This window comes from Mytilus galloprovincialis, chromosome 3 (genome assembly GCF_965363235.1).
Source record: "Mytilus galloprovincialis chromosome 3, xbMytGall1.hap1.1, whole genome shotgun sequence".
NCBI lineage: Eukaryota > Metazoa > Mollusca > Bivalvia > Mytilida > Mytilidae > Mytilus > Mytilus galloprovincialis.
The window spans coordinates 67,162,368-67,174,990 of NC_134840.1; the positions used below are offsets into that span (position 1 = coordinate 67,162,368).

General features: G+C 32.1%; 1 long non-coding RNA gene across 1 annotated transcript; it reads left to right on the plus strand.

Annotated features, from left to right (window-relative positions):
• Positions 1-9,762: 9,762 nt before the first annotated feature.
• On the plus strand, positions 9,763-11,365 carry LOC143066536 (uncharacterized). The gene is made up of 3 exons (XR_012975653.1): positions 9,763-9,911; positions 10,422-10,529; positions 11,024-11,365. It is a non-coding gene; the product is annotated as an uncharacterized LOC143066536 (long non-coding RNA).
• The last annotated feature ends 1,258 nt before the right edge of the window (positions 11,366-12,623 follow it).

Here is a 12,623-nt window from a genome sequence, read left to right on the forward strand (position 1 = left end):
AAAAATATAGATAATAGAAAAGAAGGACTAACTATCAAGACTAATATGTACTTTATTTTTCTGTTAAATTGACACTATACCTCTCAGCAGAGGAAGAGATTTGAAATGAAAATTGCAGGGCCCAGATCTCGATACATCTCTTGTATAAGAACTTTATTCCTCTAAATCGAAGTTTTTATGTTGATGGCAATTAACAAGAAATTCCCGGTAGGAGAAAGAAAATGCTATCCTCTGCTTTTCCATAAATTATGATGTTAGGTAATTCAAATGCATTTGCGTCGTGATGCTTGTAACAGGAAATACGATACCGGCGTTCTTAAGTCGACGATTGGTGACCAAGCTTGTCTTCATACTTAAATGTAATCAGGATAAGCAACACAGCTAGAGTAATATTCATTAAAGACGTTTTACAAAGAAGCGTTACTCAGCTTTCAATGTCCTTTTAGTTCCTTGCGCATGAAGTGACGGACACTAAGTGCATTCCATTTTAAAAACAATACAATATCCTTGTTATAAAAACGATACTCCGACATAGTAAATAATAATAAAAAAAAAGTAAGATGTGGTAGTAGTAACCAGTGCCAAGAAGACAACAGATACCAAAAAAGGACGTTCAAACTCTAAGTAAAAAATAGAGTGAAAAACAGAGACAAAGACCAAAAGACCAACAACAGCTTACAATACACAAAATAGAAAACTGCGAATTCTGCACCATGAACCCCGCCAATAACCGGGGTTGATTTCAGGTGCTCTGCAAAGGTAAGCGGAAAGACACAGACGTGATAACAAATGAAAAGATTCAAACCATACAAACCGACCTATTTTCATTTATAAAGCAATAAACTAAAATCAAATATGACAGACAACCACAGAGTATCAAGTTTCTTACTTGGGACATGCACATAAAGAATGTGACGGGGTATCACATAAAGAAAGTGACAAGATCGAACGTGTTTGTGTGCTCTTTACCCCGCCCTAACTTAACCTAAATGCTGGTATGTGATAAAAAGGTATTATAACTAAGACACAATCATAATGCCAGTGTAGTTTATAATACCTATCTTTTTATGTCCATTATATATTTAAAGTAGCCGAATATCCCTCCCTAACCTAAATGCTGGTATGTGAAAAAAGGTATAAATTAGACATAATCATAATGCCAGTGTAGTTTATAATATCTATCTTTTTATGCCCTCACTATATAAGTAGCCGAATATCCGCCCTAACCTAAATGCTGGTATGGGATAAAAGGGTATAAATTAGACATAATCATAATGCCAGTGTAGTTTATAATATCTATCTTTTTATGCCCTCACTATATAAGTAGCCGAATATCCGCCCTAACCTAAATGCTGGTATGGGATAAAAGGGTATAAATTAGACATAATCATAATGCCAGTGTAGTTTATAATATCTATCTTTTTATGCCCTCACTATATAAGTAGCCGAATATCCGCCCTAACCTAAATGCTGGTATGGGATAAAAGGGTATAAATTAGACATAATCATAATGCCAGTGTAGTTTATAATATCTATCTTTTTATGCCCTCACTATATAAGTAGCCGAATATCCGCCCTAACCTAAATGCTGGTATGGGATAAAAGGGTATAAATTAGACATAATCATAATGCCAGTGTAGTTTATAATATCTATCTTTTTATGCCCTCACTATATAAGTAGCCGAATGTCCGCCCTAACCTAAATGCTGGTATGGGATAAAAGGGTATAAATTAGACATAATCATAATGCCAGTGTAGTTTATAATATCTATCTTTTTATGCCCTCACTATATAAGTAGCCGAATATCCGCCCTAACCTAAATGCTGGTATGGGATAAAAGGGTATAAATTAGACATAATCATAATGCCAGTGTAGTTTATAATATCTATCTTTTTATGCCCTCACTATATAAGTAGCCGAATATCCGCCCTAACCTAAATGCTGGTATGGGATAAAAGGGTATAAATTAGACATAATCATAATGCCAGTGTAGTTTATAATATCTATCTTTTTATGCCCTCACTATATAAGTAGCCGAATATCCGCCCTAACCTAAATGCTGGTATGGGATAAAAGGGTATAAATTAGACATAATCATAATGCCAGTGTAGTTTATAATATCTATCTTTTTATGCCCTCACTATATAAGTAGCCGAATATCCGCCCTAACCTAAATGCTGGTATGGGATAAAAGGGTATAAATTAGACATAATCATAATGCCAGTGTAGTTTATAATATCTATCTTTTTATGCCCTCACTATATAAGTAGCCAAATATGTTTTCTTATTTTCTTTATCACTCTTACTAGCCCACATATTATTGTAGTCTTTTGAATTAGAATGTTATCATAATTTCAAAATTGACATAAATGGCAATAATCGAGTATATATAATAATTCATTTTATTCCAGCATAAAAATAAAGAGATGTGAAATGATTTCAGATGAGACAACAATCCACCGAAGGCAATCAAAGCCTGAATGTGTAACTCATTTAAATCATATATAAGATCTGTGGGAGTTTTTTTTTTATATTTAATGAAGTTCTCACTGTACATGCAGAGTTGAACTCAAAGTCACAGTTAATTGGGTAAATTCATAAAGAAGAACTATTGAAGAAGAGAGATGAAAGATACCAGAGGAATATTCAAACTCACAAGTCGAGAATAAACAGATAACGCCATGGCAAAAGAAGAAAAAGACAAAAGACAAACAGTAGTACACATGTGACACATGTCATGTTGCTCATGTTAGAACAAACCCGGTAATTAGTCTTATTCGAAAGTTTATTTTTATTTTTGTTCAAGCTCTAAGGTTAATACAGAAACTAATTAAAACATAAACAGTCATGCAATACACTCTGTAAAGTTTTAACTTTTGCAGATAGTATTTGCGACATAGATGTAACCATAAAAACTACGTATTGGCCTATGACCAGTTAAAAAGGTCAAGGTCAGATGAACACTGACAAACGGACATTCACACCTCACAATTTTTCGATATAAGTGCAGTTGACGTTTTGCTTATAATGTCGAAAAAACGGATAATCTTTATTCTTAAGATTGCACGTTTTTAATATTGTTATGCTCAAAAGTACAAGCTCCATGGAAGTGTACTGTTAACTACTTTTGAATATCCAGGAAAATACTCAGCATAGATACAAATATTAAATAATCTATGATCATGTGTTTCTAAGTGTAGAATTTGATGCAACTGTCATACCAGTGAGAGGTTTGGCTAGCTATACAACCAGGATTAATTCACCATTTTCTACTTGAGAAAATGCCTATACCAATTCAGGAATATGACCGTTGTTTGATGTTTGAGCTTTTGATTTTTCCATTTGATTAGGGACTTTTCGTTTGAGTTTTCCTTGGAGTCTAGTATTTTGGGGATTTTACTTTTCACATTTTATTCCAACATTTGTTCAATTGTTTTGTTTTAACCATAACACTTCGTAGTTCCTTGTGACCGAATTAATGGTCTACTATATCATTAGCCTGTCATCATTGAAACACTGGCCACTTCTATATATATAAATTCTACATATTTAAAACTTTCAATATTTGCTCTGGAACATAGTTTTTCTTATATTTCCTCAATGCTCTTTTTGGCCCTTTTTAATTTTCTTTTTTCGAGCGACTCTGATGAGTTTCTACTTGATAAAAAACACGTCTAGAGTCTGGTATCTTTTATGAGTGTCTTTTTATATATATTCAAACATTAAACTGTAAAACAAAATATGTCTGAAACCATTGCCCGGAGATATTATTATAAAAAAGATTTGGCTAGAAGATGGTGTACTTCGTAGTCCTACGGAATATCTTTGAAAATGAACATGTTATCTAAAATTTAACTAGGCGCCACAAAAACTTAACGTAGGCAAATTACCAATAAAAGTGTTTTTCAAAGCCAAAAGGACAAGTTGACTTTTTGCGTACGAAATCTGAAAAACATACTTAACCTTGATTATTGAAACCTGAAAAAGAAGCCGAAGTCAAATGAACCAGGTCAGACATAAACGTCTAAGATGGGTGCCACTAGTGGACCAGGATCTGCTGACCCTTTTTGAGCACATGAGATAATCTCCGTTGCTCAGTCTTAATATCATATATTGTGGTCTGTTTTAACTTCTTAACTTGTTTCTCTTTTCGTGGTCTTTCGTTTTTTTCTTTCTTGGCGTTGACAGTTTCTCTCGACTTTTCTTTCTTTGATATCTTCCACAACTTTATAAAAAAAATTCTACGTCCGTATTTCTTAGTATACAGAATAACTTAAAACTTCCTTTAAGGTTAAGCACTGAATTTGCGTATCTTGCAATTATTTTTGATATCGGATAAAGTTGTCCTGTTGCATATATAAGGAAAAGAACGAGAGAAAAATAACAGTTGCCTATCAATACAAATAAGGGCGAGGAAAATGGGCATATGCTTGACGGAAATTTCAGAAAAATTCGTAACCTGTATACAAGATTTATGGTATCTAGGTGTTATACTGATATATCAATCTTTATACAAATAGTTTGTTCCTATGGTCTTATTCTTCGATATATGTTACAGGCGAAACAAAATACAATCAATCGGTTTTCAGAAATTTTATTTATTATTTGGTAGATGATTATAAGCATGTCCATAAAAAAAATAAAAGATTTGTCATAAAAAAAACATCTTCATTCATAAAAATCAGAAAACATTGTCTGTCTAAATTGAAGTTCAAATAATTTTCACAGAGTAGTATACTTCTTTGATTCATAATACAGTTCTTCTGAGAAGAACAAAATTGAACATTTACATTTTTATTTATTTCCAACATGTCTTTTACCTTAATATGATTATGATATTAGGAAAACCTCCCTCAAAATAACTTGCAAATTAATTGAATTTGAATAAGGAAATGAACAATGTTTATGAAACTATTCAAGATTGTATAAGGCTAAACTAGTATCATCCTCGTTACCCAGAAGTAATACTTTTTTGTTTTTGTTGTAGTGTAGCGCAGATGGTGAGTCAAGACCGTCCGATTTGGTTAGTTGTTTTTTACTTGCTTTCCCGTCATGCTGTATTATCGTTAGAAAATCCGAACTTCCATCAACAATAAATACATTTCGATAATCATCCACAGTGATGCCCCTCGGTTCGACAAACGATTCCACCTTATGTACCCATATTGCTTCACCTGTCATAGAGATACAATGTACAGTACGATATCTTCTGAACGTGAAATAGATTCTATCAATGGTTGTTGCTAAGTATGATCCACAGTTAACTCTTAATGTTTTGAGTACTTTTCCTGTTGTATCTGTTATTACAATGCCTCCTGTTACGATAAACAATTTTTTGTCCTGATATGATATTCCATAACAGTCATTATCAAATTTCACTTTCCTCTTAACAATATTATTTTTCAAATTTAAAATCTCCACGTGCTGATCATCTCCATATGTAACAGCAATACGGCCACTATCTATGACTGTTAAATCGAACGGTGATTTAGAGCATGGTATGTCACGGATATGTTTCCCGTCTTCACTATACTCCATTAGTACATTACTTCCTTCGTAATCAGCAATCAACACATTACCATTTGATAACATGGTGCATCCAGACAACCACATCAGTATACTTTTTCTGTTCACTTCAAATCTCTTCTTTAACTTTAAGTGGATGTTATTAATGGCTTTCATTTCGGGCACTTGAAGTTGTATCTGAGCTTGATCAATCTTTGCTTCTTTGAATGGTAAACTAGTGGCAGTCTTCTTAATAGATATTTTTCCGAGCTGATCAACTTCATTCATAAAAGCAATGACAACTGGGTGTAACTGTAAGTAAACTTCATAGTTCTGTACTAACTTGATTCTTTCTTTAACGGATTCTACTTCTTCATAGACTATTTCGTTGATCTGGCGCGTCCCCAGGAAAAGCTGAATCTCGGATGCAAATGATTTCAATTGCGATGTTTGCTCTTTCAGACAATTCAAATCTCGTTCCGAATTTTTCAAACGGTTTAAAAGTTTGCTAAGTTCGGATTTACATTTACCATGTTGTGTGTCTAACGCAAATAGAAGTTTTTGTTCTAAGTCGTCTAACTTTTTCATTATTTTTGCGCGTGTATTATTGACTGCATTTTTTATGGTTTGCTTCCGACCGTCTAAATTCTTCAATGCTGCAGAACGGTCGTTAATGATTTGTTCGAGATTTTGTGATGCTATTGTTAAAGTGTCCTCTAAATCGGCCAGTGCAGTTGATTGTTTTGCATTTTCAGCAGCTTCATCTAAAGGAATGACGTCAGAGCATTCCCTGTGATGAGATGGAACGCAACCTAAACAAACAGCAACATCATGTGTTTTACAATACAGCTCAAGTCGCTTGCCATGGTCTTTACAGGTTAGGCTGATGGAAATATTTTTTATCTGTCGGAAGTCATCGGTTGATATAAGCCTGTGAATCCTTGTTGTTTTGATAGACTGTCTCACAATCTGAACATAGTCCCTCCTCACAGACTGTACACCACTTCTCTGCGTTTTTATTTTTTTTCCGCATAACCACATGGACCACAAAAAATCAAATCTGACATAATGGAGTACCTGTAAAGTCATATTTGATCTATAAATATAAGTGAATTATTATTACGATCACTTCAAATTGAGTGGAACAAAATCAAGAATTGATTCAATTCACTAATTTAGGCAAATAATCTTGTGTCCTTTTTTAAAACAGTCTAAAGAACTGAGGACAGGGAACTTTTGAAATATTGACTTTCATCATGTATATAAAGCATGTTGTTGACAATTTTTTTTATTTCACATGCTTTAAATAAATAGTGTAATAAAGATTTAAATTTATGTTTATTCAAACTTTTCGAGTTTTAAATTTAACGTTATAGAGAAAGTCAAAATAACTGCATTTTTGGGAAAGAATGGAGCGGAGGTCCGTACTGATTTTAACTTGGTAAATATACTTAACATTTTTTTTTTAAATGCACAGGAATGGCTAAAGCAACAAGCGACCGTCAATCACTGAATTACAGGTTACTCACTTGGGACAGGCACATTCAGAATGTAGCGGGGTTAAACTTGTATAAAGCCAACCATCCAACCTGGGACAGTGTTACAACAGTACAACATAATAATAAACTATAAAAATCAATTGAAAAGGGCTTTGCACGTAAGATCGATACAAAGCAGAAATGAATCTAACAAAAACACCGACTGAACGTATTCAGGGATTTGAGGGTACTCTCAGTTACTGACAGCTATTTGTTTGCAATTATTTTTACTTTAATGGTCTGAACAAATGAAAACATGTTCTGAGAAGTTGACTGACCGGGGTGAATGACAAAATGTGTGACTGCCAATAATAAAGGTGAGTATTTAAGACAGGGTTATACATTTAACCTATAATGTATCTCTTACTAAAATCGGTTCGTATACGTGCTAATAACTTGCCATCATCACCCAAAACAGAAGAATTGTAATTAACATTCCAATACCTTATTTCCATAACTTGGAACAGTAGAATCTCGGCCCATCAATTAAAACTAATTAGAATAATTTTAGCTTCGGTATCAATCTTACCCTTTTTATAGATAGGTAATAAGCACCGATAAAACTAAAGAACTGGAGGACCGAAATCAATTACATTGATCAATTGTAAATATTACTATACTATATACATAAACAAAACTGAGGTGTTGAACTATTTGGGTCGGAAGTCCTTCAAGAACACCACCACAAATTCAACAGCACGTATTTTACATTTTAGAGCACTGTACATTTTTACCACAACAAAACTGGATCTAACTGTACCGGTATCACGTATTTTTTTTTTATCCATATGACAAAATCTCGAAACAAGAATAATTATGCAATACCTTTTTATTTCAAACACTAAAAAAGTGTTCATCGTTCTTTAATTCTACGCTGTTTGTCATAATTCAAATCTAGTAATTAAAAATCATAAACAAATTCATTGGATTAACCAAATTCTTATACACGAAACAATGTAAATAAGTATAAAGTTTTTTACCCTTTGGTCTGTTTGTAAATAGCGTAAATAGCTGTTTTGCCGGGATTATTTTTCTGAATGCGAAAAACAGAGAATTGTTATTTATACTTATATGTAAAATTCCTCGTCCCCAATAACTATAATTGTGAATTTAAAATCTGACATTGTTTAGCTCGAAGTGACTTTCTATACATTGATATTTATACGATTATCTACTAAATGAACAAATCAGTTCAAACTACTGTTTAGCTATGTAATCTGAAGTATATTAAAACTTACCAGATTGATTTAAGGTCAAGTAACAGTAAATGAACGCCGTCTAGCGAAGTTTTTACCATTTTTGCGTTCATGTACTTACAATGTATTTTTGTCTGAACTAGTACCGTAATTGTTTTAGATATGAATATTGATAATGAACATACATGTATCATATTTTTTACAACGTATAATTTCTTTTTAAAATGTTCCATAAAAGAGGGTCTGATTGGGGTTTACGGAATGCAGAATAATGGGCAAACATTGCAGAATAAAATGCAAAAAAGAAAAAAAAAGGAAAAGAGTATAATGGGGTGCTAAAATATAAAGAATAAAGAATATTGGTAATACTAAATAAAAATTAATGATAATTATCAGACTCTTATGATAAAAAGAATCTATCAATACGAAACACATAATCATGGTGCATAATCAACACGAAGAACGTTGGAAATTATTAGCATGATAACTTGACGTTATGTAATACACTGTAAAAAATAGTGTTAAAGTTTAACACGTGAAAGTGTGAAAATGAATACACTAGTGTTAAAAAATATTCACCATGTGTGTTAAAGAGTAATTGTAATTAACACTGTGGCCCGGAATAACACGTTGAAGTGTTAAAAGGTATTGATAGATGCAAGTCTAAATTTTTTGTTTCAGCACATTGAAGTACATTGTATGTTTTTTGTAGAACACTTGTTTACGATGATTTAATGTGTATTCAATACTATCGTTTTTTAGTTTTATTTTAAAAATTTCATTAAATAATTTAGAAAAATGAAAAAAAAACATCATTAACGAATCCAACAGAGTCAAGAACCAATTATCTTCTTTGTACACATAAAGATTTAGCAAAATTAGGCATATCTAATCTTAATAGATCTTAATATGACATTAATTGAAAACGTAATTATTCAGAAACCAACTATTGGGATAAGAACAAATTAATCTTTAACACGGATGTGAAAACAGCATGCACACAGATTAACACACCCATTAATCTCTTCTGAATAAGCACGTGACAGGATGCTGAAATTTTACCGCCTTTTTCGAAACGCTCCATCTTTTCAAAATTTGGAATCACAACTAGAATAGTCAGAAAGTGGTCAACACGTCAAAGAAAACAAGCAAACACAGATTTAAATACAACTTTATCAACTAAAATGTAAGTATTTCCTTTTATATATAATTCGGTGTGATGCTTACCTGTCTAGAGACAATAACATGAAATCTCTGAGTCTTGGCATGACAAGTTCAAAGAGTTGCCGCGCGTTTCCATCACATGTGATGCCGGATGGCTTGATAGTGGTTAATACATATATCCCTATCTTTTGTTAAATACTTATATAATCAAAATAACCGTTTTTATCATTTGTGATGGCTTTTATTCTTATAATTTGGAATTAAAAAGGATTCAACTTAGTTAATTATAATAAACATGATAAAGGGGGGTGGGTGTCACGTGTTCTCCGAACGGAATACTTTTCAACTTGTTCACCGTCATCGACATGACTGTTACAACCGTCATTTCCGATGTAAATATAAACACTCCAGCTGATAAATTCATACTGAATGTTTGAACATATACCCGATTATTTTACAGTAATATTTTTGTTTCCAGATCCAATACACATCTGAAAATATACCCAAGTAAGAAGAGAACAAGTACAACCGGTACAAGTGCATGTACACTGTACCAGACAGTGCAGACTTTCAAAAAACAAAGCATAGGCATATCTTTTGTGTTCTTTCAATACCTGTTACATTTAATGGATTTATCATGTGTGTGTCATATATTTAAAGACGGTTATGCAAACTGAAAATTATATTTACTGACAAGTATCACTTTTTAAACACATTAATCCCCTTTTTATGGCACACTGGTGGATTGAGTAGCTAGTGTGAATAAAAAATGTTTGTGTAAAGAATTCTATAAGATCTACATTTTATCCATTTTTCATTTATATAATTTGTTTTAAACAAGTCAGTATTAATTATTGTACAAATGTATACATGTACCTGTAATACTTTGTAACACAGATTTGGAACAATACAATATTATGCTATTGAAAGAGTTTCATGGTTCTTTTGTATTACAAAATATTATGGGGTTATTAAAGTGTCTCATTTTCATTTATTCTATTTAATATTTCTTCACAGGAAACAGAGACAGAAAAGAGTATTGCTCTTGTAAAAGGGTTAGAAAACAATGTTAACAGAAAGAAGGGGAAAGGGATTAAATCCAGGTCATGCATTAAAGTTGTAAAGGTATATTCATTTAAACAGTATTTTGGTAGATTAATTTGTAACAGTTTAAACAGATAAAACTCTGATATTGGTACAAGAAACTGATACTTTTAATTAAGATAGTGGTAGTAATGTGTTCAATAGCTCTTTTGTCAAGATGTGTGTATAGTTACACAAAAAAAACTGCTTGTGATAATTGACATTAGAATTGGCTTTTTTACATTAATGAAACTTATATTCAAAATGATTACATGAATAACCTCAAAACATAGACCAAATTCGAATTTGGGTGGCATCACTTTTATTGTTCTAGATTTATGGCCCTTTTTAAATTATATGCAAGTGGAGGCATCTGTGTCGCATGGACACATTGTCTATTTATTTTTATAAAATATTATGCATGAAATAAATAAGTGAAAAGTTAATTATTAAATTTTTGTACAAGGACCAATTATTGTATTCATCACTGAAGTTCATAAAAAAAGAATTGACTGGTTTTTTTTTTTTTTTTTCAGAATGTGCAGAAAATAGATTCCCTTCCCATAAAACACTTCGAAACGGAAGAGGGAGAGGCTCCGTATGTAGTGGTCTTCCTTGACCAGGAGGGAAATACCTTATGTTCACACGTAATTGGAGATGGCAGGAAAATAATAGGACAAACATTAAATGTGTTGGACTCATTACTGTTACTAATTGCAGTTTATTATGTTTTTGATTTGGATTATCCCGAAATTTATTCCCAGACACTGGGGATTTTACAACAGTGGGCTATTGGGGATCAATATACCCAGCAAAAATCAAGCAATTGGATAAAATTCTCTGACGTGTTGTCAAGAAATAAAAATGAGTAAAAACTATACAGCTGGTTATTATGTTTTATTAAGAATTCACACTTAAGGAAACTTTCAGAATTCCAGAGTACCTGAGATGACCATGGTTTATATTTAGTGCTGTTTCTGTCTTCAATGCCTTATCTATGATAGTAGATGGCATTATTTCTTTTCAGACTGTCAATCCATTCATTTGTCTGTCCTGAATCTTGTAAAACATTTTGGTGAAGTTAGTTTAGAAGTTAGTTTAGAGTGAAGTAGTAGTTGTAGTCATATCAACTTGAAACTTGGTACACATACTAGTACACGTTCCTTATATAACATGGTTTTCTAACATCAATACCAAATAAGGTTTTTTACTCCATTTTCATTGTTCACTGAACATAAAAAATGACAGGGTAAGACAGGCACCAGTGTACTGTGGACAATATCTTGTATCTTGTATCATTTCCATTTTTTTCAATGTGTTGTTTAGAAGACTGTCGTTTGTTAGGTTTTGTCTATTTGTGGTACATTATTCAGTTTATTTTTCTCTTTGGTATTCATATTTTATGAAGTTCTATTTCCATTTTGAATTTTCCCTTGAATTAATGCTTATTCAAAATATTACAAAATGCACAATTCCTTTATTTCATAAAAAAGAATATGTCAAAGGCAATGAACAACATCCTTGGTTGCTTATTATTGGTTTGCCAATGCAAATAACTGATCAGGTCAAAAACAAGAACCAATTATGTTGTGTATCGTCAGAAATCACCCATTCATCTTTTTGAACACTAGTGTTAATGTCATGTTAAACATGTGACATGTTAAAGAAATTAACACTTCCACAAGGATAAACATGTTAAAGTGTTAATTAAGTGTTTCCAGGCAAATTCACATGTAATGTGTTAATCATTTTAACACATTAACATGTTAATAATTATTAACACAAGTGTTAATGATTAACATTTTAACATGTTAAATAAGTGTTTCCAGGAAGGTGTTAATAATAGTGTTAAATCATTAACACTTGTTTTTACAGTGTACAAATTACGACGTCACGAATTTTGATGGGATTTTTTGCCAAAATGTTAAGTTTGCGTCGCTTCTACAGGGAAAACGAAGTCGGTGACCATATTTTTTTTTAATATCATCTAATTCGTAAGACAAAGAGGAAGAAAATATTAGTTTTAAAAAAAATTCTATGGAGCGGTTCACGTGATTTATACCGGAAACCGAAAATTGTAGAAGAAAAATATAGATTTCCCCTATATATTCAATGTAATTAAGTACCCTCTCGGAC